Source organism: Phyllobates terribilis, unplaced genomic scaffold, assembly GCF_046119375.1.
Source record: "Phyllobates terribilis strain yellow unplaced genomic scaffold, ASM4611937v1 Scaffold_5__5_contigs__length_657084704, whole genome shotgun sequence".
Classification (NCBI taxonomy): domain Eukaryota; kingdom Metazoa; phylum Chordata; class Amphibia; order Anura; family Dendrobatidae; genus Phyllobates; species Phyllobates terribilis.
In genome coordinates, this window is record NW_027362765.1 from 36,371,022 (window position 1) to 36,398,800 (window position 27,779).

General features: G+C 54.2%; 1 long non-coding RNA gene across 2 annotated transcripts in view; it reads left to right on the plus strand.

The window, feature by feature from the left end:
• Positions 1-27,779, plus strand: part of LOC141270700 (uncharacterized) — a 96,525-nt gene that overhangs the window by 1,037 nt on the left and 67,709 nt on the right. For both annotated transcript variants that reach the window (XR_012321717.1, XR_012321718.1), the window contains exon 2: positions 14,818-14,986. This is a non-coding gene — a long non-coding RNA (uncharacterized lncRNA). The remainder of the gene's footprint in view (positions 1-14,817; positions 14,987-27,779) is intronic.

The following is a 27,779-nucleotide window of genomic DNA, read 5'->3' on the forward strand; positions in this document are numbered from 1 at the left end:
GGGCTGCGTGCTGGGGGTCTGCGTGGGGAAGTAGGGGGTGCTCTTACTTGCATGGGGCTGTGTGCTGGAGGTCTGCGTGGGGAAGGAGAGAGTCTAGTTAATTGCATGAGGCTGTGGGTTTGCGTGGGGAAGGAAGGGGGTCCAGTTACTTGCATGAGGCTGGGGGTCTGTGTGTGGAAGGTGCATGAGGCTGCGTGCTGGGGGTTGGCGTGTGGAAGGAGGGGGTGCTGTTACTTGCATGAGGCTGCGTGCTGGGGGTCGGCGTGTGGAAGGAGGGGGTGCTGTTACTTGCATGAGGCTGCGTGCTGGGGGTCTACATGGGGAAGGATAGGGTGCTGTTACTTGCATGGGGCTGCAAGCTGGGGTCTGCATTGGAAAGGAAGGGGTGATGTTATTTGCATGGGGGTCTGTGTGGTGAAGGAGGGGTGTTGTTACTTGCGTGGGGTCTCTGTAGGGAAGGAGGGGGTCCAGTTACTTGCATGGGGGTCTTCATGGGGAAGGAGGGGCACTGTTACTTGCATGGGGCTGTGTGCTGGGGGTCTACATGGGGAAGGAGGGGGTCCTGTTACTTGCGTGGGCTGCGTGCTAGGGGTCTGCATGGGGAAGGAGGGGAGCTGTTACTGGCATGGGGCTGTGTGCTGGGGGTCTGCTTGGGGAAGGAGGGGGTGCTGTTACTTGCATGGGGCTGCGTGCTGGGGGTCTGCATGGGGAAGGAGGGGGTGCTGTTACTTGCCTGGGGATGCATGCTGGGGTCTGCCTGGGGAAGGAGGGGATCCTGCTACTTGAATGGGGGTCTGCGTGGAGAAGGACGGGGACTGTTATTTGTGTGAAGCTGCAAGCTGGGGTCTGCCTGAGGAATGAGGGTGGTCTGCGTGAGGAAAGACGGGGGCTGTTACTTGCATGGGGCTGCGTGCTGGGGGTGTGCATTGGAAAGGAGGAGGTGCTGTTACTTGCGTGGGGCTGTGTGCTTTGGGTCCCATGTCTTTTCTCCCCCCCCCCCCCGTGTCGTCCTTCTCTTCACCACCCCCCCGTGTCGTCCTTCTCTTCACCACCCCCTCCGTGTCGTCCTTCTCTTCACCACCACCCCGTGTCGTCCTTCTCTTCACCACCCACCCCGTGTCGCCCCCCCCTTCACCACCCACCCCGTGTCGTCCCCCCCTTCACCACCCACCCCGTGTCGCCCCCCCCCTTCGCCACCCACCCCGTGTCGTCCCCCCCCTTCGCCACCCACCCCGTGTCGTCCCCCCCCTTCGCCACCCACCCCGTGTCGTCCCCCCCCTTCGCCACCCACCCCGTGTCGTCCCCCCCCTTCGCCACCCACCCCGTGTCGTCCCCCCCCTTCGCCACCCACCCCGTGTCGTCCCCCCCCTTCGCCACCCACCCCGTGTCGTCCCCCCCCTTCGCCACCCACCCCGTGTCGTCCCCCCCCTTCGCCACCCACCCCGTGTCGTCCCCCCCCTTCGCCACCCACCCCGTGTCGTCCCCCCCCTTCGCCACCCACCCCGTGTCGTCCCCCCCCTTCGCCACCCACCCCGTGTCGTTCGCCACCCACCCCGTGTCGTCCCCCCCCTTCGCCACCCACCCCGTGTCGTCCCCCCCCTTCGCCACCCACCCCGTGTCGTCCCCCCCCTTCGCCACCCACCCCGTGTCGTCCCCCCCCTTCGCCACCCACCCCGTGTCGTCCCCCCCCTTCGCCACCCACCCCGTGTCGTCCCCCCCCTTCGCCACCCACCCCGTGTCGTCCCCCCCCTTCGCCACCCACCCCGTGTCGTCCCCCCCCTTCGCCACCCACCCCGTGTCGTCCCCCCCCTTCGCCACCCACCCCGTGTCGTCCCCCCCCTTCGCCACCCACCCCGTGTCGTCCCCCCCCTTCGCCACCCACCCCGTGTCGTCCCCCCCTTCGCCACCCACCCCGTGTCGTCCCCCCCTTCGCCACCCACCCCGTGTCGTCCCCCCCCTTCGCCACCCACCCCGTGTCGTCCCCCCCTTCGCCACCCACCCCGTGTCGTCCCCCCCTTCGCCACCCACCCCGTGTCGTCCCCCCCTTCGCCACCCACCCCGTGTCGTCCCCCCCTTCGCCACCCACCCCGTGTCGTCCCCCCCTTCGCCACCCACCCCGTGTCCCCCCCCCCCTTCGCCACCCACCCCGTGTCCCCCCCCCCTTCGCCACCCACCCCGTGTCCCCCCCCCCTTCGCCACCCACCCCGTGTCCCCCCCCCCTTCGCCACCCACCCCGTGTCCCCCCCCCCTTCGCCACCCACCCCGTGTCCCCCCCCCCTTCGCCACCCACCCCGTGTCCCCCCCCCTTCGCCACCCACCCCGTGTCCCCCCCCCCTTCGCCACCCACCCCGTGTCCCCCCCCCTTCGCCACCCACCCCGTGTCCCCCCCCCCTTCGCCACCCACCCCGTGTCCCCCCCCCCTTCGCCACCCACCCCGTGTCCCCCCCCCCTTCGCCACCCACCCCGTGTCCCCCCCCCCTTCGCCACCCACCCCGTGTCCCCCCCCCTTCGCCACCCACCCCGTGTCCCCCCCCCCTTCGCCACCCACCCCGTGTCCCCCCCCCTTCGCCACCCACCCCGTGTCCCCCCCCCCTTCGCCACCCACCCCGTGTCCCCCCCCCTTCGCCACCCACCCCGTGTCCCCCCCCCCTTCGCCACCCACCCCGTGTCCCCCCCCCCTTCGCCACCCACCCCGTGTCCCCCCCCCCTTCGCCACCCACCCCGTGTCCCCCCCCCCTTCGCCACCCACCCCGTGTCGTCCCCCCCTTCGCCACCCACCCCGTGTCGTCCCCCCCTTCGCCACCCACCCCGTGTCGTCCCCCCCTTCGCCACCCACCCCGTGTCGTCCCCCCCTTCGCCACCCACCCCGTGTCGTCCCCCCCTTCGCCACCCACCCCGTGTCGTCCCCCCCTTCGCCACCCACCCCGTGTCGTCCCCCCCTTCGCCACCCACCCCGTGTCGTCCCCCCCTTCGCCACCCACCCCGTGTCGTCCCCCCCTTCGCCACCCACCCCGTGTCGTCCCCCCCTTCGCCACCCACCCCGTGTCGTCCCCCCCTTCGCCACCCACCCCGTGTCGTCCCCCCCTTCGCCACCCACCCCGTGTCGTCCCCCCCTTCGCCACCCACCCCGTGTCGTCCCCCCCTTCGCCACCCACCCCGTGTCGTCCCCCCCTTCGCCACCCACCCCGTGTCGTCCCCCCCTTCGCCACCCACCCCGTGTCGTCCCCCCCTTCGCCACCCACCCCGTGTCGTCCCCCCCTTCGCCACCCACCCCGTGTCGTCCCCCCCTTCGCCACCCACCCCGTGTCGTCCCCCCCTTCGCCACCCACCCCGTGTCGTCCCCCCCTTCGCCACCCACCCCGTGTCGTCCCCCCCTTCGCCACCCACCCCGTGTCGTCCCCCCCTTCGCCACCCACCCCGTGTCGTCCCCCCCTTCGCCACCCACCCCGTGTCGTCCCCCCCTTCGCCACCCACCCCGTGTCGTCCCCCCCTTCGCCACCCACCCCGTGTCGTCCCCCCCTTCGCCACCCACCCCGTGTCGTCCCCCCCTTCGCCACCCACCCCGTGTCGTCCCCCCCTTCGCCACCCACCCCGTGTCGTCCCCCCCTTCGCCACCCACCCCGTGTCGTCCCCCCCTTCGCCACCCACCCCGTGTCGTCCCCCCCTTCGCCACCCACCCCGTGTCGTCCCCCCCTTCGCCACCCACCCCGTGTCGTCCCCCCCTTCGCCACCCACCCCGTGTCGTCCCCCCCTTCGCCACCCACCCCGTGTCGTCCCCCCCCTTCGCCACCCACCCCGTGTCGTCCCCCCCTTCGCCACCCACCCCGTGTCGTCCCCCCCTTCGCCACCCACCCCGTGTCCGTCCCCCCCTTCGCCACCCACCCCGTGTCCGTCCCCCCCTTCGCCGTCCCCCCCCTTCGCCACCCACCCCGTGTCCGTCCCCCCCTTCGCCACCCACCCCGTGTCCGTCCCCCCCTTCGCCACCCACCCCGTGTCCGTCCCCCCCTTCGCCACCCACCCCGTGTCGTCCCCCCTCTTCGCCACCCACCCCGTGTCGTCCCCCCCTTCGCCACCCACCCCGTGTCCGTCCCCCCCTTCGCCACCCACCCCGTGTCCGTCCCCCCCTTCGCCGTCCCCCCCCCTTCGCCACCCACCCCGTGTCCGTCCCCCCCTTCGCCACCCACCCCGTGTCCGTCCCCCCCCTTCGCCACCCACCCCGTGTCCGTCCCCCCCTTCGCCACCCACCCCGTGTCCGTCCCCCCCTTCGCCACCCACCCCGTGTCCGTCCCCCCCTTCGCCACCCACCCCGTGTCCGTCCCCCCCTTCGCCACCCACCCCGTGTCCCCCCCCCCTTCGCCACCCACCCCGTGTCCCCCCCCCCTTCGCCACCCACCCCGTGCCCCCCCCCCTTCGCCACCCACCCCGTGCCCCCCCCCCCTTCGCCACCCACCCCGTGTCCCCCCCCCCTTCGCCACCCACCCCGTGTCCCCCCCCCCTTCGCCACCCACCCCGTGTCCCCCCCCCCTTCGCCACCCACCCCGTGTCCCCCCCCCCCTTCGCCACCCACCCCGTGTCCCCCCCCCCCTTCGCCACCCACCCCGTGTCCCCCCCCCTTCGCCACCCACCCCGTGTCCCCCCCCCCCCTTCGCCACCCACCCCGTGTCCCCCCCCCCCTTCGCCACCCACCCCGTGTCCCCCCCCCCCCTTCGCCACCCACCCCGTGTCCCCCCCCCCCTTCGCCACCCACCCCGTGTCCCCCCCCCCTTCGCCACCCACCCCGTGTCCCCCCCCCCTTCGCCACCCACCCCGTGTCCCCCCCCCTTCGCCACCCACCCCGTGTCGTCCCCCCCTTCGCCACCCACCCCGTGTCGTCCCCCCTCTTCGCCACCCACCCCGTGTCGTCCCCCCTCTTCGCCACCCACCCCGTGTCGTCCCCCCTCTTCGCCACCCACCCCGTGTCGTCCCCCCTCTTCGCCACCCACCCCGTGTCGTCCCCCCTCTTCGCCACCCACCCCGTGTCGTCCCCCCTCTTCGCCACCCACCCCGTGTCGTCCCCCCTCTTCGCCACCCACCCCGTGTCGTCCCCCCTCTTCGCCACCCACCCCGTGTCGTCCCCCCTCTTCGCCACCCACCCCGTGTCGTCCCCCCTCTTCGCCACCCACCCCGTGTCGTCCCCCCTCTTCGCCACCCACCCCGTGTCGTCCCCCCTCTTCGCCACCCACCCCGTGTCGTCCCCCCTCTTCGCCACCCACCCCGTGTCGTCCCCCCTCTTCGCCACCCACCCCGTGTCGTCCCCCCTCTTCGCCACCCACCCCGTGTCGTCCCCCCTCTTCGCCACCCACCCCGTGTCGTCCCCCCTCTTCGCCACCCACCCCGTGTCGTCCCCCCTCTTCGCCCCCCACCCCGTGTCGTCCCCCCCTCTTCGCCCCCCAGCCCGTGTCGCCCCCCCCCTCTTCGCCCCCCAGCCCGTGTCGCCCCCCCCTCTTCGCCCCCCAGCCCGTGTCGCCCCCCCCTCTTCGCCCCCCAGCCCGTGTCGCCCCCCCCCTCTTCGCCCCCCAGCCCGTGTCGCCCCCCCCTCTTCGCCCCCCACCCCGTGTCGCCCCCCCCCTCTTCGCCCCCCACCCCGTGTCGCCCCCCTCCCTCTTCGCCCCCACCCCGTGTCGCCCCCTCCCTCTTCGCCCCCCACCCCGTCGTCGCCCCCTCCCAAGTCGTTCCCCCTTCCCATGTGGGGGGAGGAGGAGCAGCACTAGTATGTGCTGAAGCTAATGTGCTTAGGTCACAAACCTCACACCGCTGAATAGTTGTTGACAACTTTAAAAGAACAGGCAGATCTGTGGCTATCACCGCTGAACCTACAGCCAGGCATGGTTGTGTGTGACAATAGCCGGAACCTGGTGGCGGCTCTCAAGCTAGGCAACTCGCACACGTACCATGCCTGGCCCATGTGCTCAACCTAGTGGTTCAGCGGTTTCTCAAAACCTACCTGGATCTGCTTGTCAAAGTACGCTGCGTGTGTGCCCATTTTAGAAAGTCAGCTACAGCTTCCATTGCCCTTGCCATGCTTCAGCAGCGTTTGCAACTTCCAGCTCACAGATTGGTGTGCAATGTCCCCACGCATTGGAACTCAACGTTGCATCTGTTGGGAAGGATTTGTGAGCAGTACAGGGCAGTTGCTGAGTACCAGCATCAAAATGCCCGTCGGTATTCAGGTCAGTTTCTGCACATAAGAGCTCAGGAGTGGGCATGGATGTCAGACATCTGTGCCATCCTCCAAAACTTTGAGGACTCCACCAAGAAGATGAGCGGCGATGATGCCATAATTAGCATCACCATCCTGCTTTTCTGTCTTCTGAAATGATCGCTGCTTACAATTAAAAAGGCATTGCAGGCGGAGCACGATGAGATGGAGCAAGGAACCATACTGAGTGACTACACACAGCCCAGCCTCATCTCATACCAACGTGCATTGGGTGACAATGAGGAGGAAGAACAGGAGCTAGTTTCCTGCGCTATAGACAGTACTACCCACACAACTGTCATACAGTCTGTTCAGCGTGGACGGCTTGCGGAGAGGGTGGAGGATGAGAGCATGGTCAGTCATCCTCTTGGTGGATACGGAAGTCTTGCCTGTTAGCAGTCTGGCACACATGCCTGAGTTTGTTACACTGCCTTTCCCGTGACCCTCGCGTTTTCCAAATTTTGGGTGACAGTCATTTCTAGTTGGTGACACTTCTTGACTCACGATACAAGGAGAACTTTCTATCTCTCATTCCTGTGGTTGACAGGTCTACTAAAATGGTGCAGTACCAGAAGGCCCATGTTGCAGAATTATTAAAAAAAATTCCCATCTGAAAACGCTGGTGGCAGAGGTCACAGTTCGTTGGACAACCAAGGAGTACAGGCGAGAGAGAGACAAATACGATCCAGAAGATGCAGGGGAACACTGTTAAAGGTCTGGGAGAGTTTTCTCAGACCCTCCCATCGCAGAGGCCCTGATGCGTGGGGTAGTCTCACAGGGAGGGATAATTTTTCAAAGATGCTGAAGGAGTAACTTGCTGACCGTACCAACGTCCTCCGTGCCTTATAATTAGAATATAATTATTATCCAAGCCAGATACGTGGCATGAACTCGCTCTCTACACCTCGGAGGTCCTGTCCGGCCCTGCCGCTAGCGTTTTTTCATAGCAGTTTTTAGTGGCGCCGGGGGCATTATAATTGATAGCATTTTCAGCTGACAGGCGGATGCGCCTGACAGGCTGACTCTTATAAAAATGAACAAATGTTGGATTGGGTCAGACTTCTCAATACCACCGAATGATAGCAGTGGAACATAAACTCAAATCCAGTGTCTTTTTTTTTTTTTTTTTTTTGAGAGGTCTATTCCCATGCATCTCTTCACACCCAGACATGGGTATACGCTTCCTGATTTTGACTGTTTTCTGTTGTCCTTCACCTCATCCTCCACCACCATAACACCAGGGTGACCGTGATGCAACACCCACATAATTTTTTTAAGGGTGTTTTATGACGCCCGTACAGAATTTTCTTTAGAGGCCTACCTCTAACATTCTATATGATATACAGTATGTTCATGTATACCCCCAGGGGTAAATGTTTTTCAGTCCATGCACTTAGTGCATGGGCATTACCAGTATAGGAGAGCCACTCTTTAACAATGGTAACAATTTTTAGGGCCCCCTCTTCATCGGACAATTGGGATGCGTCCAAATTTTTGGCAGCCCTTGCATTCACTGCATAGACAATAACAGTATAGGAGACACACTTCGTAATAATGGGAACTTTTTTTTTATTTTTTTATTACTGAGGCCCTTCTCTGTCTCTTCAGTATACCAGTATAGGAGACCGGCTCCTTTATAATGGGAACATTGTTACTTAGGCCCTCCGCTATGTGTCTCTAAATTGGTATTGGGGTTTTTCCAAAATTTAGGCAGCCGTTGCAGTCACTGCATATGCAATAACTGTATAGCAGAACCGCTCCTTTACAATGGGAATATTTTGTTACCGAGGCCCTCCTCTATGTCTTTTCCAAGGGGTATTGGAGTGCGTCTTATTTTTTGGCAGCCTTTGAAGTCACTACATACGCTGTAACAGTATAGGAGACCCGCTCCTTAATAATGGGAACAACAAAGCATAGCCAGTTGATGGCCCTCTAACAATAGTAAGGGCCGTCTGATGGCCCTATAAAAATAGGCTTTGTGACTGAGTCCCTCCTTCATAAATGAAATAGAAGGTGTCTGATCATGTCTCACACACAACATGACCAGATAAGGTAGTAAAATATTAAAATGACATTTACGGTAAATGTATTTTTCACCATTGAAAGCAATGCAAAAGTGCAAAAACGCTGCGTGTGAACATAGGAGGAGCATTTTTGGTTATTTATTTTACCTTATATACAAGTCATTACCCTGGAAAGGATGTTCCTTAACATTTTTCTCAAGAAAATCCATTTTAGTTTAGTTTTTGTACGTTTTATTGAGAATCCGTAAAAGTGGCGTAATACTCTGACAACATTGTTCACAGCAGTGATCTGGGAGTCAGAGATGCTTCCAGGGGTCTTCCCCATGCTGTTCCCATGTCATTTGAGCACTGTTCCCATCGATTAGGGCAATTTTTAGGCCCCCTGCAGACCTCCACGGGGGCGCTGCCGGAAAAATGCTTGAGCGTCCCATAGACTTACATTGGGCTTGTTGCTCAGGTTGTGCACCCAAGCATTCCAATTTGCTCGACCCAAGCATTTTAGTGCTCACTAATCCGGACGTGTGAAAGAGGCCCAATTCTGTGTCGGACACTCACTGATCAGCAAGTTATCACTTGTCTCTTGGATCGGTGATAACATGTTTTCACTACACAAACCCTTTAAGGCACATAAACACCCAATCCCTACAACCCTATGGTTGACAGCTCTCTCATGACTATCATACAGGCGTACTTAGCCAAACGTTCTTGTGCTCTCGATTGGAGAGCAGGTGTTGAGCTTCACTGGTGGCAGCTTATCTTCAGAGAGAACAAGAGGATCAACTACTGGAATGCCAACACGCCGGATCCTTCTCTCGCCTGACATCAATTATCAATGAGAGGCGGGAAGCCCCAATACACGTCAGTTTGTTGGCTGATCCTGCTGACTTTAGCTTTTTGTGTATGGAAGCCTTAGTGTAATCTGTATAAGGGCTCATTCAGACGTCCATGCACTTCGGTCTCATCTCGCGGCCAGTACGTGCATTGCATTCTGAGATGTGTATTAATATCTGAATGAGCCACGATAGACAGTACTGTGTGCCCAGAAATCTTGAACCTCGGTACAGCAACTCCAATCTAGTCATCTCTGTAGTGAGACAAAACTCAAGAAAAAAAACACAAGTTGAGCCTATAGTAAGTAAATAATTAGTAATATCACACTATTTATTTACAGTTACACAGGATGAAAAGAGACCTAGGTCCATCAAATCCAGCCTTTCTCCACCAATTATACATTTTTGTCACTAAATAGGGTATATGCTTAATTTTTTTATCTTGTGTTTTCTCTCTGGAATGGCCATAGTGTGAACATGTTCTTTCCACATATAGTAATTTATGCTTCGGCTCATTTACTTGGTTTTCTTTAGTGAGTCAGCTAGAATAGAGTTGTTGCACGGAGGACATCCTTATACTCCAAGAACCCTGAATATTTCTGTAGTAATTTACATTGTTTTTCTGTTGTAAATTCTGATGACTGTCCTCTGCGCTCCGTTACGCTTTTCCCCGTAAAGCTCCGCCCACTGTTAAAAACGGTGGTGCCCCTGGTCAGCACTGGTCTACATTCGTCAAAAGTTGAATTTGGAACAAACTGAACAATCAGCACTGAGTGTAATTATTTGTATAATAAAATTGCTAGTTTTGTTCATCACAAAAAAAAAAAAATTTTGCTGATTTTATTGGCTGCATAGAAATACATAAAAAATATAAAACGGTATTAAGAATTAATGTACGACTTTGGATGTTTACTCACTTAAAAAAATCAATTTACTTCAAATAAAACACCATGAAATCAACCACTGGGATTTAGCTTTCTTATATAAAGCAGGCTAAATCTAAGAGGGAGGAAGGACCTGGTCCATTAGCCTGCTAGGTCTAATATTAAAACATTCAAAGGGACCTGGTTCTTTAGCCAACTGCGATTTAGCTTTCTCATAGAGAGCAGGCTAAATCCAAGTTGGCAGAAGGACCTGGTCCATTAGCCTGTTAGGTCTAGTATTAAAACACTCAGGGACCTGGTCCTTTAGCCAACTGGGATTTAGCTTTCTTGTATAAAGCAGGCTAAATCCAAGCTGGCAGAAGGACCTGGTCCATTAGCCTGCTAGGTCTAGTATTAAAACACTCAAAGGGTCCTGGTCCTTCAGCCAACTGGGATTTAGCTTTACCCTTCACCATGACAGCACCGTACAGAGAGAGAAGATATCCGCCTCCAGGAACAGGAAACCTACTGTAAAGATCCGAGGTTGTGGGTTGTAAGTAATCACCTAGGCAGATTAAAGATGCAACAATATTTTATTGATCACAGCTATGGTAATAAGCAATTCCAGGTAAATGGCCAAAAAACAGTTCTCTCAGTCTTCAAATTCCCAATCTGGGTTCAGTAGTTACACTGGCTTTGTATAAGGCCATACTCACTGTCTCCCAACTTTTGGTTGGCCCACAGCTTTTTGTATCTCCCGCCGGTATATTGGCAGTCACAGCATATGCTCCTTCGGATGATGGATAGCACGACCGCAGCCTGTGATACCACCCAGCTCTCTAAAACATGTCTCCCTTTCTTCCACTGGGCTCAGTCCCCTCCCAGGTCAGAAGTGATCACACCCTCCCCCTTAAACATTCACTGTTCGCTAAACAATGAAGAATATTCTAGAAGCCTTCATCTGAGACTGCATGTAAGACCCCCTGTGGTGACGGCTCCACTGTGTCTACAATCTACACACACATAACGAGATTATTGGCTATTGGAACAATGGTTAGATACTCCTGAGATACAGATTAGTGGAATGCTGGACATTTTACCAGTGAATCTAGTGCACATACTGACAAGTTAGCAGAACTATATAAAACATAACAAGTAAATCACTAATAAAACACAATAATAATACTAACAAAAATGGTGGTCCGCTGCTGGAAAAGTATCAGTCTTTAGAAAGTGGGCGGCTCCTCACACCTACCAAAATAAAAGGGGCGACACCTCTCTTCCTCCCCAGTGTGGTTTTCTGTTCCTGGAAGAGGATACCTACGGAACATACCTGGCGAGATTTCTCCTGGTGAGGTGTGGTCCCTGTAACCATGGCGGCCAGAGGGCTTGGCTGAGAGGTGGGAGCACCCTTCTGAAAATGATTGCTCCAGCTGGAGCTGGGGACGTGGCCGGGCTGCGCATAGGCTCGGGAAAGCTTTGCATGCTCCTAACGTGGGGTAAGATGGCGCCGGTTGGCGATCTGCGCGGGCCGGGAAATATTTCCGGGGAGCTGCGCCAGAGACTGCTGGGAGATGAGGTCAACAGAAGTGAGGGGCGGGGTTATCGAACAGTCTACTAACGGATTCGGAGGTGAAGACCACCGCAACATAGCGTGTATATATACAGTTATATGAAAAAGTTTGGGCACCCCTATTAATCTTAAGCTTAATGTTTTATAAAAATTGGTGTTTTTGCAACAGCTATTTCAGTTTGATATATGTAATAACTGTTGGACACAGTAATGTTTCTGCCTTGAAATGAGGTTTATTGTACTAACAGAAAATGTGCAATCTGCATTCAAACAAAATTTGACAGGTGCATAAGTATGGGCACCTCACCAGAAAAGTGACATTAATATTTAGTAGATCCTCCTTTTGCAAAAATAACAGCCTCTAGTCGCTTCCTGTAGCTTTTAATGATTTCCTGGATCCTGGATGAAGGTATTTTTGACCATTCCTCTTTACAAAACAATTCCAGTTCAGTTAAGTTTGATGGTCGCCGAGCATGGACAGCCCTCTTCAAATGATCCCACAGATGTTCAATGATATTCAGGTCTGGGGACTGGGATGGCCATTCCAAAACATTGTAATTGTTCCTCTGCATGAATGCCTGAGTAGATTTGGAGCGGTGTTTTGGATCATTGTTTTGCTGAAAGATCCATCCCCTGAGTAACTTCAACTTTGTCACTGATTCTTGAACATTATTGTCAAGACTCTGCTGATACTGAGTGGAATCCATGCGTCCCTCAACTTTAACAAGTTGGCCACACAGCCCCAAAGCAACCTCCACCAAATTTTACTGTGGATAGCAAGTGTTTTTCTTGGAATGCTGTGTTTTTTTGCCACCATGCATAACGCCTTTTTGTATGACCAAACAACTCAATCTTGGTTTCATCAGTCCACAGGACCTTCTTCCAAAAAGAAATTAGCTTCTCCAAATGTGCTTTTGCATACCTCAGCCAACTCTGTTTGTGGCGTGCTTGCAGAAACGGCTTCTTTCGCATCACTCTCCCATACAGCTTGTCCTTGTGCAAAGTGCGTTGTATAGTTGACCGATGCACAGTGACACCATCTGCAGCAAGTTGATGCTGCATCTCTCTGGAGGTGGTCTGAGGATTGTCCTTGACTGATCTCACCATTCTTCTTCTCTGCCTTTCTGATGTTTTTCTTGGCCTGCCACTTCTGGCCTTAACAAAAACTGTCCCTGTGTTCTTCCATTTCCTTACTATGTTCCTCACAGTGGAAACTGACAGGTTAAATCGCTGAGACAGCTTTTTGTATCCTTCCCCTGAACAACTATGTTGAATAATCTTTGTTTTCAGATCATTTGACAGTTGTTTTGAGGAGCCCATGATGCCACTCTTCAGAGGAGATTCAAGCAGGAGAACAACTTGCAAGTGGGCACTTTAAGAAGCTTTTCTCATGATTGCATACACCTGGCTATGAAGTTCAAAGCTCAATGAGGTTACAAAACAAAAAAAAGTGCTTTAGTAAGTCAGTAAAAAGTAGGTAGGAGTATTTAAAACAAGAAAATGATAAGGGTGCCCATACTTATGCACCTGTCAAATTTTGTTTGAATGCAGATTGCACATTTTCTGTTAGTACAATAAACCTCATTTCAAGGCAGAAACATTACTGTGTCCAACAGTTATTACATATATCAATCTGAAATAGCTGTTGCAAAAACACAAATTTTTATAAAACATTAAGATTAATAGGGGTGCCCAAACTTTTTCATATAACTGTATACACTGCTCAAAAAAATAAAGGGAACACTCAAATAACACATCCTAGATCAGAATGAATGAAATATTCTCATTGAATACTTTGTTCTGTACAAAGTTGAATGTGCTGACAACAAAATCACAAAAATCATCAATGGAAATCAAATTTATTAACAAATGGAGGCCTGGATTTGGAGTCACCCCCAAAATTAAAGTGGAAAAACACACTACAGGCTGATCCAACTTTGATGTACTGTAATGTCCTTAAAACAAATCAAAATGAGCCTCAGTATTGTGTGTGGCCTCCACATGCCTGTATGGCCTCCCTACAGTGCCTGGGTATGCTCCTGATGAGGTTGCGGATGGTCTCCTGTGGGATCTCCTCCCAGACCTGGACTAAAGCATCCACCAACTCCTGGACAGTCTGTGGTGCAACGTGACGTTGGTGGATGGAGCGAGACATGATGTCCCAGATGTGCTCAATTGGATTCAGGTCTGGGGAATGGGCGGGCCAGTCCATAGCTTCAATGCCTTCATCTTGCAGGAACTGCTGACACACTCCAGCCACATGAGGTCTGGCATTGTCCTGCATTAGGAGGAACCCAGGGCCAACCGCACCAGCATATGGTCGCACAAGGGGTCTGAGGATCTCATCTCGGTACCTAATGGCAGTCAGGCTACCTCTGGTGAGCACATGGAGGGCTGTGCGGCCCTCCAAAGAAATGCCACTCCACACCATTACTGACCCACTGCCAAACCGGTCATGCTGAAGGATGTTGCAGGCAGCAGATGGCTCTCCACGGCGTCTCCAGACTTTGTCACGTCTGTCACATGTGCTCAGTGTGAACCAGCTTTCATCTGTGAAGCGCACAGGGCGCCAGTGGCGACTTTGCCAACCCTGGTGTTCTGTGGCAAATGCCAAGTGTCCTGCACAGTGTTGGGCTGTGAGCACAACCCCCATCTGTGAACGTCGGGCCCTCATACCACCCTCATGGAGACGGTTTCTAACTGTTTGTGCAGACACATGCACATTTGTGGCCGGTCATTTTGCAGGGCTCTGGCAGTGCTCCTCCTGTCCCTCCTTGCACAAAGGCGGAGGTAGCGGTCCTGCTGCTGGGTTGCTGCCCTCCTAAGGCCCCCTCCACGTCTCCTGGTGTACTGGCCTGTCTCCTGGTAGCGCCTCCAGCCTCTGGACACTACGCTGACAGACACAGCAAACCTTCTTGCCACAGCTCGCATTGATGTGCCATACTGGATGAGCTGCACTATCTGAGCAACTTCTGTGGGTTGAGTCCATCTCATGCTACCATGAGTGTGAAAGCATGACCAACATTCAAAAGTGACCAAAACATCAGCCAGAAAGCATTGGTACTGAGATGTGGTCTGTGGTCCCCACCTGCAGAACCACTCCTTTATTGAGGGTGTCTTGATAATTGCCAATAATTTCCATCTATTGTCTATTCCATTTGCACAACAGCATGTGAAATTGATTGTCAATCAGTGTTGCTTCCTAAGTGGACAGTTTGATTTCACAAAAGTTTGATTTACTTGGAGTTATATTCTGTTGTTTAAGTGTTCCCTTTATTTTTTTGAGCAGTGTATATGGAACCCCCGCCCCCTCCACGTGCAGCCACAGCTCCACACCGGATATAAGGCAAACACATGGTGTGAGTCACTGAGGACGAGGTGTGCTTGGATTCAAGATGGAGAATCCAAACGTTCCTAATGAGGATGAACCGAGATCTGCTCCTGGCGCGGTAGGACAGGTGAGTGTTTCTCCTGTACACACATGCACATATACTGACTAGTGTCATTGCCTATTTTAGGATAGACCCAAGAAAACAGTGACCAAGACAAAAAATAAAGAATGTCCTTATGTAAGGAAGAGTTACCAAAGTCTTATACTAAAAAACTTTGTCGGCCCTGCATGGAGAAAACTGTTATGGAGGAATCCCCGTCTCTGTTTCAGGAGATTAAAACCTTGATCAAAGACGAGGTTAAAAATACTGTGGAAAAGGAAATACGATATGTCCGGGGGCCGTCCACTTCTTCAGGCATACTACATACACCCTCAGACATCAGCTCAGAGGAAGAAAAGGAAGAATCTGGGGAATTAGTTGATTCTGATGGCTCCGAAACGTCATCCTCTGATGGAGAATATGGCCAGCCTTGCTTCCCGGTAGAAGAAATGGCAAAGCTATTAAAGATCATTAGAACTACCATGGGGGTAGAAACCCTGAGGGAATATAAATCTGTGCAGGATTCCATGTTCAGTAACCTGGAGGAGCGCAAACATCAGGTATTCCCAGTACATAAGAACTTACTTTCCCTAATAAAAAAAGAGGGGAAGAAACCAGTTAAAAAAGTGTCAGTCCCAAACACACTTAATTCTTCTTCAAAAGGATATTTCCTTTTAACTAGTGTTTGGGAAAAATCCTCGAAGATCGATGTGGCTATTGCCAGAGTGTCTAAGGAGTTGGCCCTCTCCTTCGAGGATCTGGGTTTCCTAAAAGATCCTCTAGATAAAAAGGCTGACACGTTCCTCAGGGGCACATGGGAGGCGGCAGCAGTTTCCTTTAAGCCCAGCATCACAGCCACATGTACTGCCAGATCTCTGGTAAAATGGCTACAGGAACTAGAGTCTCAAATAAGAAATAAGTGTCCTAGAGAACAACTCCTGGAAGCGCTTCCCACTATCCAGAAGGCAGCCGATTTCCTGGTGGACGCTTCGGTAGACAGCGTTAGATTTGCAGACCGGGCCTGTGGTCTCTCAAACTGTGCATGCAGAGCCCTTTGGCTTAAGAATTGGTCAGCCGATTTTCAGTCCAAAATGAAATTATGTGCCATTCCCTGCCAAGGTGACTATTTTTTATTTGGGACAGTCCTGGACGACATATTAGAGAAGGCGGCTGATAAAAATAGAAATTTTCCCCCTCCCTCTCAAAAATATAAAAACTCCTTTCGGGGGTCAGGGGCAAGGGGGAGAGGGAGAAGCCAGAGAGAAGATAGTGGGACAGGGGGTCGGTCCTGGAGAAGAGATAGAAATCAGTCCAGGGGCTTCCTATTTAATAAGAGAACCACCTACAAAGGGGGGTCCAAGCATCAATGACGCCAGTCTACCTGTGGGGGGGAAGATTAAAGCAGTCTTACCATCAGTGGGCCTCACTGCCCACTACCCAATGGTTAGTGGATGCTCGTTCCAAAGGCTTAAAAATAGGTTTCTCTTCTGTTCCCCCACTTCGGATAATAGAGACCCGGGTAGGCAAGATAGAGCAGATTGCTTTGGAAGCCGAAATCAAAAAATTACTAGACAAACGTGTGTTAGTCGGTGTGCCGGAAGGGGAAAAAAGGAAAGGTTTTTACAGCAATCTATTCCTAATAAAAAAAAACTGATGGTTCATACAAAACAATAGTAAATTTAAAAACCTTGAACGTATATATAAAAACAGAAGGATTCAAGATGGAGACTTTGAGATCGACGGTAAAGCTTTTGTACTCCTTCTGTTTCATGGCTGTAATAGACTTAAAGGATGCGTATTATCACATCCCAATCCATCCAGACCACCAACAATATCTCAGGGTGGCAGTAGAGTTTCAAGGCGACCTTCTGCATCTACAATATCAGTGCCTACCGTTTGGGGCACCACTGGCACCCAGGATTTTTACCAAAATAGTGGGGGAAATGATGTCATATATAAGGAAAAGGGACATATTAATAGTGACATACCTAGACGACTTTTTGATAGTCGGGGACACAGAAAAAGCCTGTACCGTAGCGGTCAAACGAGTTATATCTGTCCTAACAAAATTGAGTTGGATAATAAACAAACAAAGAAAAATCAAGGCCCAAAGCCACTCAACTTCAGACTTTTTTGGGCATCAACCTGGATGCTATTCATCAGCGTTTCTTCCTCCCACAGGAGAAAGTTCAAAAAATTATAAATATTCAAGGAAGACGTGTCTCCGTAAGAGAGGCCATGTCCTTACTAGGATCCCTAACAGCCACGATTAAAGCAGTACAGTGGGCTCATTTCCACACAAGAAAATTGCAGTGGGAAATCCTAGAAATTCAGTCCTCAGTGGGAGATCAGCTGGACTACAAATTTCAGCTGTTGGCCGGGACACTAAATTCTCTACATTGGTGGGCAGATTCAGGAAATCTCTTGAAGGGGGTCCCATGGACAGTAAAAAATCCAGTCGTAGTCACCACAGACGCAAGCCCGACAGGTTGGGGGTGCCCACCTAGAAGGGGGTTGGTTTCAAGGTTTGTGTGATTCAAAATTAAAACAACAATTCCTCAAACCTAAATGAACTGACCGCAGTCAGAAAAGCATTAGAGGCAACCTTAAAATTCTGTATAGGAAAAGATGTAGTAATCCTGTCGGACAACAGCACAGCGGCTTATTTGAATCGCCAAGGGGGAACCAGATCAGACCCATTGATGTTATAGGTAGAGAAAATATTCTCCATAGCGTAAAAAAATCTTCTGTCACTTTCAAGCCGCTACTTAAGGGGTTCAGAAAATATCATTGCAGATAATTTAAGTCGCCATTCACTCAGTCAAGGAGAATGGGTTCTAAACAGAAGGGTTTTCGGTCAGATCTGTTCAGCCTGGGGTCTTCAGAAATAGACTTATTTGCCACCAGAGAAAACCGTCAGGTAGAAAAATTCTATTCTCTAAATCCAAGAAAGTCACCAGATGGGGTGGATGCTCTTCTGAAGGAATGGGGGTTTCGCCTGGCATATGCTTTCCCGCCCTTTCCCTTGATTCCCACAGTGTTAAAGAAAATACGAGAGGAAAAAGCCAGAGTAATACTGATTGCCCCCTTCTGGCCAAAAAGGGCCTGGTTTACTTGGCTAAGGGTCATGTCAGTCTCGGACCCCAGGATCCTACCTGACAATCCAGAGCTATTATCTCAGGGGCCGGTAACCCATCCTCAGGTTCCCAGACTACACCTAATGGCCTGGAACTTTAGAGGGGATTGTTATCAGCAAAGGGGTTCTCAGAACACTTAATCTCAACTCTCCTATTGAGCAGGAAAAAAGGCTCCTCCCTTAAGTACGGGAAAATTTGGAATAGTTTCCTTAAATTTTCGGGTCGAGTCATGACTCCCCAAAGTCAGCTAGTTCCCATTTCAGAAATACTGGAATTCCTCCAAAAGGGTCTAGACAGGGGTCTCTCCACTAGCTCCTTAAAAGTGCGTGTTTCAGCCCTAGACACGCTTTTTGATCATAAAATAGCTGATCACCCATGGATACATAGGTTTATAAAAGCATCCTTTTCATCTAGACCTATAGCCAGTCCTAGGGTAGGCCCCTGGGACCTTAATTTAGTCCTCAATGCCCTCACAAAGGCACCTTTTAAGCCCATCTCATCCGCTGCAGTTAAAGTACTTATACTAAAAACAGTACTGCTGGTGGCACTAACCTCTGCTAGGCGGGTGAGCGAGTTACAAGCCCTCTTGATCAATCCCCCGTTTACAAACATCTTACAGGACAGAGTGATATTGAGGCCAGACCCAGCGTTCCTCCCAAAAGTGAGCTCTAGATTTCACAGGAATCAGGAGATAGTGCTCCCTTCATTTTGTGATGAACCAAAAAACCAAGGGGAAATAACATTTCACTCCCTAGATGTGAGAAGGTGTATCATTAGATACCTTGAGGTAACGTGTCAGTGGAGGAAGTCCTCGGCCATCTTTGTTTCTTTTCAGGGGGCAAACAAGGGTAAAGCAGCTACTAAACCCACAATTGCCAGATGGTTTAGAATGGCCATAATTTTAGCCTACTCTGCGTCTGACCTTGATCCCCCTCAGGGTATAAAAGCATATTCTACTAGAGCCATAGCTGCCTCTTGGGCAGAAAGAGCCAATGCCTCAGTAGACCAGATCTGCAAAGCAGCAATCTGGGCATCTCCGACCACCTTCTTCTGACACTACAGGTTGGATCTTGGGCTGTCTGATCTTTCCTTTGGGAGAAAGGTTCTTTCAGTGTTGGTCCCTCCCTAAGGATTTCATCAATATTAATCTCTCTGCACGGTACTGTCATGGTGAAGGGTAAATATGATAATTGCTTACCAGTAATTTGATTTTCCAGAACCATGTCAGCACCGTGCTACCTCCCTTTTTCTTTTTTTACGTTGGTGGTGGAAAACATCCTGTTTATAAAAAAAAAACACTGTTTTCTGTAAACACTATAAGCTGAATGTTGATAACTATTGTTATATGCATGTACAGTACAGACCAAAAGTTTGGACACACCTTCTCATTTAAAGATTTTTCTGTATTTTCATGACTTTGAAAATTGTACATTCACACTGAAGGCATCAAAACTATGAATTAACACATGTGGAATTATATACTTAACCAGGGGTCGACAAAGTTGTTCAGAATCTAGGAGCCAGCCAAAAAATTTAGGAGCCAGAATTTTTTTTGTTGACAAACTGTACATATAGACCCCCTCACACACGGCGTCTCCCCTGGGAGCACGGCCTTTGTATGTACTTACACAGGTAGCGGGAGATGAGAACGGGCCCCCGGCCACAGCGATCCTTCCCCCCAGGGCCGACTCCAGGTTTTTCTGGGCCCCGGGCGAAAGAGTCTCAGTGGGCCCTTTTAACACATACACGATTCATGATGCACAGATACGGCGGTGAAATAAATATATAAATATATATATATATATTTATTTATTTATTACACATGGCCCAGCCTGCCCCCTCATCCTTCACATACGCAGACATATGCGTGCGCACACACGGTACGCAGACATATGCACGCACACACAGTACGCAGACATATGCGTGCGCACACACGGTACGCAGACATATGTACACATACAGACATACACATAGATAAAACAGACAAATATATATACACAGTCATATACACTGACATTCACATACATGCACTCACACAGACCCATTACTAATATTTTTAATATGGGGATTGGGGAAGCCTCACTCACCTGTCCCCGGTCCAGTGTCCTGTCCAGCAGCTCCTCGGGTATGGGGCAGTGCAGTGCCCCCGGCGTGTCACAGACTTCATGGCCCTGGAACATCAGAAGGGCCCACTTGCGGTCGGGTCCGGGCCCCTCCCGCCCATCTGTGCAGGACCTCCGCTCCGACGATGTTTGATTGCCGACACTTCCCCCAGACATGGCCGCGCGCTGTGCGGCTGTGTCTGCTAGTAATGACGCGGCAGGAGCGACACACAAGCACAATTAAAGGTGCAGTGCCGTCGACCCTGCCGTGTCATTACTAGCAGACACAGCCGGACAGCGCGCGGCTATGTCTGGGGGGAGTGCCGGCAATCAAGCAGCGCCTGCGTCCCTGAACAGGTGCCGAGGAAGCTGCCAGGGCCCCGACAGTGAGTGGGCGGGTGGGTGTGTGAGCCCGCCCCCAACAGTGAGTGGGCGGGCGGGTGTGTGGGCCCGGCCCCGACAGTGAGTGGGCGGGCAGGTGTGTGGGCCCGGGCCCCGACAGTGAGTGGGCGGGTGGGTGTGTGGGCTAGGCGCCAGACAACATTTTCTAGGCGCCACTGGCGACCAGGCGCCTGGGTTTGTCGAGCCCTGTACTTAACAAAAAAGTGTGAAACAAGTGAAAATATGTCTTATATTCTAGGTTCTTCAAAGTAGCCACCTTTTGCTTTGATGACTGCTTTGCACACTCTTGGCATTCTCTTGATGAGCTTCAAGAGGTAGTCACCGGAAATGGTCTTCCAACAATCTTGAAGGAGTTCCCAGAGATGCTTAGCACTTGTTGGCCCTTTTGCCTTCACTCTACGGTCCAGCTCACCCCAAACCATCTCGATTGGGTTCAGGTCTGGTGACTGTGGAGGCCAGGTCATCTGGCGTAGCACCCCATCACTCTCCTTCTTGGTCAAATAGCCCTTACACAGCCTGGAGGTGTGTTTGGGGTCATTGTCCTGTTGAAAAATAAACGATGGTCCAACTAAACACAAACTGGATGGAATAGCATGCTGCTGCAAAACGCTGTGGTAGCCATGCTGGTTCAGTATGCCTTCAATTTTGAATAAATCCCCAACAGTGTCACCAGCAAAGCACCCCCACACCATCACACCTCCACCACCATGCTTCACGGTGGGAACCAGGCATGTAGAGTCCATCCGTTCACCTTTTCTGCATCGCAGAAAGACACGGTGGTTGGAACCAAAGATCTCAAATTTGGACTCATCAGACCGAAGCACAGATTTACACTGGTCTAATGTCCATTCCTTGTGTTCTTTAGCCCAAACAAGTCTCTTCTGCTTGTTGCCTGTCCTTAGCAGTGGTTTCCTAGCAGCTATTTTACCATGAAGGCCTGCTGCACAAAGTCTCCTCTTAACAGTTGTTGTAGAGATGTGTCTGCTGCTAGAACTATGTGTGGCATTGACCTGGTCTCTAATCTGAGCTGCTGTTAACCTGCGATTTCTGAGGCTGGTGACTTGGATAAACTTATCCTCAGAAGCAGAGGTGACTCTTGGTCTTCCTTTCCTGGGGCGGTCCTCATGTGAGCCAATTTCTTTGTAGCGCTTGATGGTTTTTGCAACTGCACTTGGGGACACTTTCAAAGTTTGCCCAATTTTTTGGACTGACTGACCTTCATTTCTTAAAGTAATGATGGCCACTCGTTTTTCTTTACTTAGCTGCTTTTTTCTTGCCATAATACAAATTCTAACAGTCTATTCAGTAGGACTATCATCTGTGTATCCACCAGACTTCTGCACAACACAACTGATGGTCCCAACCACATTTATAAGGCAAGAAATCCCACTTATTAAACCTGACAGGGCACACCTGTGAAGTGAAAACCATTTCCGGTGACTACCTCTTGAATCTCATCAAGAGAATGCCAAGAGTGTGCAAAGCAGTCATCAAAGCAAAAGGTGGCTACTTTGAAGAACCTAGAATATAAGACATATTTTCAGTTGTTTCCCACTTTTTTGTTAAGTATATAATTCCACATGTGTTAATTCATAGTTTTGATGCCTTCAGTGTGAATGTACAATTTTCAAATTCATGAAAATACAGAAAAATCTTTAAATGAGAAGGTGTGTCCAAACTTTTGGTCTGTACTGTATGTATTAACAAGGCGGTTACCTCTTATTCTCTGTGAACGCACTCTGTATGCTGCTGTCATGGTTCTGGAAAATCAAATTACAGGTAAGCAATTATCATATTTCTCAAAGAGAGCAGGCTAAATCCAAGTGGGCAGAAGGACCAGGTCCATTAGCAGAGTTGGATTTAGCCACAACCACCTGGGTAAACGCTAGAAAGTATGGGCTCCTTCCAGGTATGACATCATTATATCATGTGCTATGGGGCGTGGTCTAACTTAGCAAGGCGCCAAACGAAGCACTCGAGACGCTGAGACGCCATATTATTACAGGGGAGTGGGGAGCCCCCCGTGTGTCCTGTGTATTGGGGGATTACAGGGGAGTGGGTAGCCCCCGTGTGTCCTGTGTATTGTGGGGATTGCAGGGTAGTGGGGAGCCCCCGTGTGTCCCGTGTATTGTGGGGATTGCAGGGGAGTGGGGAGCCCCCGTGTGTCCCGTGTATTGTGGGGATTACAGGGGAGTGGGGAGCCCCAGTGTGTCCCGTGTATTGTGGGGATTACAGGGGAGTGGGGAGCCCCCGTGTGTCCCGTGTATTGTGGGGATTACAGGGGAGTGGGGAGCCCCCATGTGTCCTGTGTATTGTTGGGATTGCAGGGGAGTAGGCAGCCCCCGTTTGGCCCGTGTATTGGGGGGATTGCAGGGGAGTGGGAAGCCCCCGTGTATTGGGGGGATTGCAGGGGAGTAGGGAACCCTGGTGTGCCCTGTGTATTGTGTGGATTGCAGGGGAGTGGGGAGCCCCCATGTGCCCCGTGTATTGTGGGGATTACAGGGGAGTGGGTAGCCCCCGTGTGTGCCGTGTATTGTGGGGATTACAGGGGAGTGGGGAGCCCACTTGTATCTCGTGTATTGTGGGGATTACAGGGGAGTGGGGAGCCCCCGTGTGTCCCGTGTATTGTGGGGATTACAGGGGAGTGGGGAGCCCCCGTGTGTCCCGTGTATTGTGGGGATTACAGGGGAGTGGGGAGCCCCCGTGTATTGTGGGGATTACAGGGGAGTGGGGAGCCCCCGTGTGTCCCGTGTATTGTGGGGATTGCAGGGGAGTAGGGAGCCCCCGTGTATTGGGGGGATTGCAGGGGAGTGGGGAGCCCCCGTGTATTGTGGGGATTGCAGGGGAGTGGGGAGCCCCTGTGTGTCCCGTGTATTGTGGGGATTACAGGAGAGTGGGGAGCCCCCGTGTATTGTGGGGATTACAGGGGAGTGGGGAGCCCCCGTGTGTCCCGTGTATTGTGGGGATTGCAGGGGAGTGGGGAGCCCCCGTATGTCCCGTGTATTGTTGGGATTGCAGGGGAGTGGAGAGCCCCCGTGTGGCCCGTGTATTGGGGGGGATTGCAGGGGAGTGGGGAGCCCCCGTGTATTGGGGGATTGCAGGGGAGTGGGGAGCCCCCGTGTATTGGGGGGATTGCAGGGGAGTGGGGAGCCCCCGTGTGCCCTGTGTATTGTTGGGATTGCAGTGTAGTGGGGAGCCCCCGTGTGTCCTGTGTATTGTGGGGATTACAGGGGAGTGGGGAGCCCCCGTGTGTCCTGTGTATTGTGGGGATTACAGGGGAGTGGGGAGCCCCCATGTGTCCCGTGTATTGTGGGGATTACAGGGGAGTGGGGAGCCCCCGTGGGTCCCGTGTATTGTGGGGATTGCAGGGTAGTGGGGAGCCCCCGTGTGTCCCGTGTATTGTGGGGAGCCCCCGTGTGTCCCGTGTATTGTGAGGATTGCAGGGGAGTGGGGAGCCCCCGTGTGGCCCACGTATTGTGGGGATTGCAGGGGAGTGGGGAGCCCGCGTGGGTCCCGTGTATTGTGGGGATTGCAGGGTAGTGGGGAGCCCCCGTGTGTCCCGTGTATTGTGGGGATTGCAGGGGAGTGGGGAGCCCCCGTGTGTCCCGTGTATTGTGGGGATTGCAGGGGAGTGGGGAGCCCCCGTGTGTCCCGTGTATTGTGGGGATTGCAGGGGAGTGGGGAGCCCCAGTGTGTCCCGTGTATTGTGGGGATTGCAGGGGAGTGGGCAGCCCCCGTGTGGCCCGTGTATTGTTGGGATTGCAGGAAGTGGGGAGCCCCCGTGTGTCCCGCGTATTGTGGGGATTACAAAGGAGTGGGGAGCCCCCGTGTATCTCGTGTATTGTGGGGATTACAGGGGAGTGGGGAGCCCCCGTGTGTCCCGTGTATTGTGGGGATTACAGGGGAGTGGGGAGCCCCCATGTGTCCTGTGTATTGTGGGGATTACAGGGGAGTGGGGAGCCCCCGTGTGTCCCGTGTATTGTGGGGATTACAGGAGAGTGGGGAGCCCCCGTGTGTCCCACGTATTGTGGGGATTGCAGGGGAGTGGGGAGCCCGCGTGGGTCCCGTGTATTGTGGGGATTGCAGGGTAGTGGGGAGCCCCCGTGTGTCCCGTGTATTGTGGGGATTGCAGGGGAGTGGGGAGCCCCCGTGTGTCCCGTGTATTGTGGGGATTGCAGGGGAGTGGGGAGCCCCAGTGTGTCCCGTGTATTGTGGGGATTGCAGGGGAGTGGGCAGCCCCCGTGTGGCCCGTGTATTGTGGGGATTACAGGGGAGTGGGAGCCCCCGTGTGTCCCGTGTATTGTTGGGATTGCAGGAAGTGGGGAGCCCCCGTGTGTCCTCCGTATTGTGGGGATTACAGGGGAGTGGGGAGCCCCCGTGTGTCCCGTGTATTGTGGGGATTACAGGGGGGTGGGGAGACCCTGTGTGTCCTGTGTATTGTTGGGATTGCAGGAAGTGGGGAGCCCCCGTGTGTCCCGTGTATTTTTGGGATTACAGGGGAGTGGGGAGCCCCCGTGTATCTTTTGTATTGTGGGGATTACAGGGGAGTGGGGAGCCCCTATGTGTCCCGTGTATTGTGGGGATTACAGGAGAGTTTGGAGCCCCCGTGTATTGTGGGAATTACAGGGGAGTGGGGAGCCCCCGTGTGGCCCGTGTATTGTGGGGATTGCAGGAGAGAGGGGAGCCCCCATGTATTGGGGGGATTGCAGGGGAGTGGGGAGCCCCCGTGTGCCCTGTGTATTGTGAGGATTGCAGGGGAGTGGGGAGCCCCCGTGTGAACCGTGTATTGTGGGGATTACAGGGGAGTGGGGAGCCCCCGTGTGTCCTGTGTATTGTGGGGATTACAGGGGAGTGGGGAGCCCCCGTGTGTCACGTGTATTGTGGGGATTACAGGGGAGTGGGGAGCCCCCGTGTGTCCCGTGTATTGTGGGGATTGCAGGGGAGAGGATAGCCCGCGTGTGTCCCGTCTATTGTGGGGATTGCAGGGGAGTGGGGAGCCCCCGTGTGTCCCTTCTATTGTGGGGATTGCAGGAGAGTAGGGAGCCCCCGTGTGTCCCGTGTATTGTTGGGATTGCAGGAGAGTGGGGAGCCCCCGTGTGGCCCATGTATTGGGGGGATTACAGGGGAGTGAGGAGCCCCCGTGTGTCCCATGTATTGTGGGGATTACAGGGGAGTGGGGAGCCCCCGTGTGTCCCTTGTATTGTGGGGATTACAGGGGAGTGGGGAGCCCCGGTGTCTCCCGTGTATTGTGGGGATTGCAGGGGAGTGGGGAGCCCCCGTGTGGCCCGTGTATTGTTGGGATTGCAGGGGAGTGGGGAGCCCCCGTGTGTCCCTTGTATTGTGGGGATTACAGGGGAGTGGGGAGCCCCCATGTATTGTAGGGATTACAGGGGAGTTTGGAGCCCCCGTGTATTGTGGGAATTACAGGGGAGTGGGGAGCCCCCGTGTGGCCCGTGTATTGGGGGGATTGCAGGGTAGTGGGGAGCCCCGGTGTATTGGGGGGATTGCAGGGGAGTGGGGAGCCCCCGTGTATTGGGGGGATTGCAGAGGAGTGGGGAGCCCCCATGTGCCCTGTGTATTGTGAGGATTGCAGGGGAGTGGGGAGCCCCCGTGTGCCCCGTGTATTGTGGGGATTACAGGGGAGTGGGGAGCCCCCGTGTGTCCTGTGTATTGTGGGGATTACAGGGGAGTGGGTAGCCCCCGTGTGTCACGTGTATTGTGGGGATTACAGGGGAGTGGGGAGCCCCCGTGTGTCCCGTGTATTGTGGGGATTGCAGGGGAGTGGGGAGCCCGCGTGTGTCCCGTGTATTGTGGGGATTGCAGGGGAGTGGGGAGCCCCCATGTGTCCCGTCTATTTTGGGGATTGCAGGAGAGTAGGGAGCCCCCGTGTGTCCCGTGTATTGTTGGGATTGCAGGAGAGTGCGGAGCCCCCGTGTGGCCCATGTATTGTGGGGATTACAGGGGAGTGGGGAGCCCCCGTGTGTCCCTTGTATTGTGGGAATTACAGGGGAGTGGGGAGTCCCGGTGTCTCCCGTGTATTGTGGGGATTGCAGGGGAGTGGGGAGCCCCCGTGTGGCCCGTGTATTGTTGGGATTGCAGGGGAGTGGGGAGCCCCCGTGTGGCCCGTGTATTGGGGGGATTGCAGGGGAGTGGGGAGCCCCCGTGTGGCCCATGTATTTGGGGGATTGCTGGGGAGTGGGGAGCCCCCATGTATTGGGGGGATTGCAGGGGAGTGGGGAGCCCCCGTGTGTCCCGTGTATTGTGGGGATTACAGGGGAGTAGGGAGCCCCCGTGTGTCCCGTGTATTGTGGGGATTACAGGGGAGTGGGGAGCCCCCGTGTATTCTGGGGATTACAGGGGAGTGGAGAGCCCCTGTGTGCCCCGTGTATTGTGCGGATTACAGGGGAGTGGGGAGCCCCCGTGTATTGTGGGGATTACAGGGGAGTGGGGAGCCCCCGTGTGTCCTGTGTATTGTGGGGATTACAGGGGAGTGGGTAGCCCCCGTGTGTCACGTGTATTGTGGGGATTACAGGGGAGTGGGGAGCCCCCGTGTGTCCCGTGTATTGTGGGGATTGCAGGGGAGAGGATAGCCCGCGTGTGTCCCGTCTATTGTGGGGATTGCAGGGGAGTGGGGAGCCCCCGTGTGTCCCTTCTATTGTGGGGATTGCAGGAGAGTAGGGAGCCCCCGTGTGTCCCGTGTATTGTTGGGATTGCAGGAGAGTGGGGAGCCCCCGTGTGGCCCATGTATTGGGGGGATTACAGGGGAGTGAGGAGCCCCCGTGTGTCCCATGTATTGTGGGGATTACAGGGGAGTGGGGAGCCCCCGTGTGTCCCTTGTATTGTGGGGATTACAGGGGAGTGGGGAGCCCCGGTGTCTCCCGTGTATTGTGGGGATTGCAGGGGAGTGGGGAGCCCCCGTGTGGCCCGTGTATTGTTGGGATTGCAGGGGAGTGGGGAGCCCCCGTGTGTCCCTTGTATTGTGGGGATTACAGGGGAGTGGGGAGCCCCCATGTATTGTAGGGATTACAGGGGAGTTTGGAGCCCCCGTGTATTGTGGGAATTACAGGGGAGTGGGGAGCCCCCGTGTGGCCCGTGTATTGGGGGGATTGCAGGGTAGTGGGGAGCCCCCGTGTATTGGGGGGATTGCAGGGGAGTGGGGAGCCCCCGTGTATTGGGGGG